The following is a 5493-nucleotide window of genomic DNA, read 5'->3' as shown; positions in this document are numbered from 1 at the left end:
GCACAGAACTTCATAAAAAGTGAAGAAGGAGACAGAGGAAGTGTTAGTGCAACGTGGTGTAAAATATTTGCTTATTTCAAAAGTAAAAACATTAACATGAAAAACATGATTCATTTGGTGGAGTTTTGTCTGGCAATTCCTGGGTCAGATGCGGTTGTGGAACGTGTGTTTTCGTTAGTGAACTCTTTGTGGTCAGATGAAAAAAACAGAATGAAAGTTGAACCCGTGAGGGCCCTGCTCATTGTCAAAACACACCTTAATTGTGTATCGTGTACTGACTTTTATGATACAATTTCAAATGAAAATGCACTTCTTGATAACGCACATAAAAGTGAATAGTACGGTGATAGTGTGGCAGAATAATTGTAATAAGTGAATTGGGATCATCTGAGTGCTCGTTGTAATGGTAAACTTGTATGTGTATTAAATTTGGTCAATACAATATTTATGTCTCGTTTTTTTTTCATTGTCCCAGGTTTTTCTCTAAATGTCCCCTTTTTTAATGAAAGTGAAATGGACACCCTACCTTATGGCAAGGCAAAGAGAGCTACGGCAGTGGTAAAGGTACTGCACTTGCATTCGGGAAGAGCGGTGCTTCACGTCATCCAAATTTAGACTTTCCGTGGTTTGCCTAAATCAATGAAGGTGAATTCCGGGTTGGTTCCTTTGAAAAGTGCACGGCCGATTTCCTTCTCCATCATTGTCCAACCAGAGCTTGTGCTCCAACTCCAGTAGCCTCGTAGTCGGCGGGGCGTTAAGCTATAATCTGCCGTTTTTCCGTCTGAAAGGAAGTTTCCGAATACGAAACAGTTGCATTTGCCCACATTCAGTATTTATATTCAGTGATAAGTACGCGATGGTGAGTAACTGAGTTGCAATGAATTAGGGCCACCTATCTGGTAAAGTAGCACCCTCAGTCGCCCTGGTGGCGGGGACGCAACGTCGCGTCGACTCCTCGGGAAACCAGGAGCGTTTCGGAGCCATACTGATTCAGTATCACTTAACAAGCGTGCACAACCTTTGCAGTAAGATTGAAACTAAGAGCAAGGTGCGCACAACGCGCTCTGTAATGTCCCGGTTATGCTCAGAAGTATTAGTCAGGTGCGATGGGGAACCACACAAGCACCCTCATGTCAGTGGAATGGTCCTCAGACCATTCTAATTGCAGGTTTCTGTAGTCTAATCAAACGGACGTACACGATCGGACAGCATCTTCCTGTATCGTTCGCCTGTTAGAGACGATAGGAGACGTGCCACACGCCCAATGTCACCCCATGTAGATATCCTCCACGCAAAAATATCTGCCTGAATGATTCTATACTGGCAAGTGAGATGCGCCGCATCGTGTGGTTTTAGACACACGCATACCCAGCCATACGTATGTCAGCGTGAACCACGAATTTGCAGTCCAGGTTACCCCCTTCCATGCTTCGAGACACGAATGGCGGTTTTCTCTGAGAAAGTGATATACTCTGTGTTGTGTGGTGTGCGGTCAGTGTGTACCACACATCTAGGATTTGGTTTCGGATTGTACAGCTGCACACCAGTTGTTACTCAGCACTGAATGGGTGAGTGGTTTGCTGCACTGTGATCGTTGTATATGAGCTGTTCCCGACGTCGATCCCTGTGATCAAGACGTTATTGCCCCAGGCAGCTGATATCCTTGACACGATGTCATGCGAAAAACTCAGTGCCTCCGCGATTCCAGAAATCAAGTCTTTCATGCGTCGGGCGACAGCGAAATAACAACGTTCATATACGCTTATATAATCCTGCTTGCCTATACTGATCTCGACCTGTTATCCTGGCGTCCTGTACAACGTCCAGTGGCAACCTGGTAGCGTGACACGACAAACTAGACCACTGGCTCAAACAAGCGCTCTCTCCAGCGCAGCAGTTATTCCTAATTCAGCTGCTCATGTATCTAATATGCTTTCTTGTCATCATATTTAAAGAGATGCAAAGGAAAACATGAGTTTATACACTGGAGCGACAAAGGAACTGGTATAAGCATGCGTATTCAGATACAGAGATATGTAAACAGGCAGAATACTGCGCTGCATTCGGCAACGCCTATATGAGACAACAAGCGTCTGTCGCAGTTGTTAGATCGGTTACTGCTGCTACAATTGCAGGTTATCAAGATTAAGTGAGTTTGAACGTGGTGTTATAGTCGGCGCACGAGCGATGGGACCCGAGGTAGCGATGAAGTGGGGATTTTCCCGTACGACCATTCACGAGTGTAACGTGAAAAATCAGGAATCCGGTAAAACATCAAATCTCCGGCATCGCTGCGGCTGAAAAAAGATCCTGCAAGAACGGGGCCAACGACAGCTGAGGAGAATTGTTAAACGTAACGGAAGTGCAACCCTTCTGGAAAGTGCTGCAGATTTGAATGCTGGGCCATCAGCAAGTGTCAGCGTGTGAACCATTCAACGAAACATCATCGACATGGGCTTTCGGAGGCGAAGGCCCACTCGTGTACCGTTGATGACTGCACGACGCAAAGTTTTACGCCTCACCTGAGCCCGTTAACACTAACATTGGACTGTTGAAGACTGGAAACACGTTGCCTGGTCGGACGAGTCTCGTTTCGAATTGTATCGAGCAGAAGGACGTGTACGGGTATGGCGACAACCTCATTAATCCGTGGCTGTTCCAGCTGGTGGAAGCTGTGTAGTGGTGTGGGGCGTGTGCAGTTGGAGCTATGTGGGTTCCCTGATAGATTTACGTACGACTCTGACAGGTGACACGTACGTAAGCATCGCGTCTGATCACCTGCATCCATTCATATCCATTGTGCGTTCCGACGGACTTGGGCAATTCCAGCAGGACAATGCGACACCCAGGACGTCCGGAATTGCCACAGAGTGGCTCCAGGAACACTCTTCTGAGTTTAAACACTTCCACTAGCCACCAAGCTCCCCAGACATGAACATTATTGAGCATATCCGGGATGCCTTGCAACGTGATGTTCAGAAGAGATCACCCCCTTCGCATTCTTACGGATTTATGGACAGCCCCGCAGGATTCATGGTGTCAGTTCCCTCCAGCACTACCTCAGACATTAGTCGAGTCAATGCCACGTCGTGTTGTGGCACTTCAGCGTGATCGCGGGTGCCCTATACGATATTAAGTAGGTATATCAGTTTCTTTGGCTCTTCAGTGTACACAGCTTTAAGAATTTCAGTTATCTGATTTACTAGTGTGGTCTGTACTTGACCCAGAAAATCAGCAAAAATTGTTTCACATTTGCATTTCGAAATAGTGACAGCAGTGTTTAGTCGAAAACGAAGTTACTACCCTTCTGTAGTCTCTACGGAAAAATGGCAAAGCTGTAGAAATTGTTTGCTAAATAACATTTCAGAAACTTTGCGGAGCGCGTTTGAGTATGTTAGTACCTGTCCGTGGGTGTGAGAGAATACAACAGGCCTGTAACAGTACTGGAGATGGCGTGGGAGCGCTTGCTTGAGCTGCGTTTTCGCAGATACGCTACGTCTTTCAGTGTGCAGAAGTATTAACCACAGTCACATCTTTACCTTCATTCTACTCCGGTATCATTTCTTATGTGAGTCATAACTCTACTAAAGGATTATTGTATGTTAGCTCACAATCGGACCTATATTTTGTACAGCGTGAAGCTGGTGGCTGAGGTCAGTAGTGAACAATATTATATCAGTATTTACGTCATTTGCAGACTAATAATTATAGCTATTACAAGTCATATGTTTATAAGTTGGTTAACAGCTAACAGTCCCAATGCGAATTATGTTATTCAAGGTTTCTCAGTTGATAATATTTATTTAATTTGTAAACTTTATGAGACAACAGCCAAATCTGCAATGTTTTTCGGCTGGAGAGCCAAAGAGACTTAAGTGAAATCGCCTGTTACACACAGCTGCTGTAGTGAAGGTAAATGGCCTGCGAGAGGGAATTGTGCAGGCCGCTGTGATGAAATAGGAAGGGTACCGTGCGAGCATATGGATGCCCCCACCCCTGCGGGTGGGGATTGGCGAACGATATCGAGCGGCTTTTCGCAGCCTATTGTATAAGCTGGCGCATGCGCGGCAGTTGAACTGCGAAGCGATGCTGCTTTTGTGTAGAGCTAACGTCGCACTGGCGGCGTGGCCATTAGTTGCAGATCAACGTTCTATTATCTACTTGAGAGTGGTGCCGCACACCGCTATCCATTAGTACAGCGCGTCATCACACTTCCCTGAAGAACAGATAAGTAGAATGCGGCCAACGCAGACAAGTGTTGACAATCTACAGAAGTTTGCCTCTTACACAGTAAGAGTCTGAAACGAAACAGCGCAAAATCAAATCGAAGAAAACTGTCAGTTGGTACATGCGTGAACTATAGACCGATATTCTTTGGAAATGACATGGAATACATTGTGGAGCATCATCATTAATAATTATTTTTCTGATGTTTGGGAATGGTTTAATGATTACACTTTTATTTCCATAGTTGACGTGATCTCATTTGCACAAACCGTACCTGAGCAGCGTATGGAAGGCTTTCAACGTTCTTCTCTTGAGTATTTTTCTTAGAATATTCCGTACAACTTTCTACAACATTTTTGACAGCTACCTAACAACTCTTCCGATTTTGATTATACAATGTTCCTCCAACGAATGAAACAAATCGCCGACTTCTTCACAGCCCTTTTCTGCGCAGGTTCGTTGTACACTATAAACGAGTTTTATATGGATCGAATAGACTTTATCAGTAGTTCAAGATAGGTTATACAATTTTTTTGTAAGCAGTAATGTTCGTAAATGAGCTATAGTTTCCCACTGTCATTCCGCTGACAGCCGGCCGGAGTGGCCGTGCGGTTCTAGGCGCTCCAGTCTGGAACCGAGCAACAGCTACGGTCGCAGGTTCGAATCCTGCCTCGGGCATGGATGTGTGTGATGTCCTTAGGTTAGTTCGGTTTAATTAGTTCTAAGTTCTAGGCGACTGCTGACCTCAGAAGTTAAGTCGCATAGTGCTCAGAGCCATTTGAACCATTTTGAGCCATTCCACTGACCTCAAGCCCGCTTCGTACCTTATCAGTAAACGTGTTCATATTATTTTTTCGTCTCAGAACGTACACATTAGTTTTTTATATCCAGCTGTGTGTAGTATGAGGTGTTTCCAGTGTTGACATTAATTTTGCCGTCAGAGACGAGTAATTTTTAGCTTAAAACGTAGCGGTAGGACTATCCTGAAAGAAAGAGATACACGTCCAACAAACCAGAGAAATAATCGCGTTCATACTGTCGGCGCTACTGACGCTGTCGGTTTTTCGTGTTGTCTGAATGGTGTGCCATATTTACCAGATCTCATTTGCGTTGCGGCACCATTGTGCTCACACGGTAAGCACAAAAGTGTCGTGCCGTTTACATAATCCGTCAAATGCAGCGTTCGTGATGTGTGAGAACAGAAAATATGTGAAGTTAGGAAGACGGGAGAAAGTTACTGGCAGTATTGAAGCTGTGAGGACTTTT

Source organism: Schistocerca cancellata, chromosome 4 (genome assembly GCF_023864275.1).
Source record: "Schistocerca cancellata isolate TAMUIC-IGC-003103 chromosome 4, iqSchCanc2.1, whole genome shotgun sequence".
Lineage (NCBI taxonomy): Eukaryota > Metazoa > Arthropoda > Insecta > Orthoptera > Acrididae > Schistocerca > Schistocerca cancellata.
The sequence above is the reverse complement of the archived record's forward strand: the minus strand, read 5'-3'. Positions refer to the sequence as shown.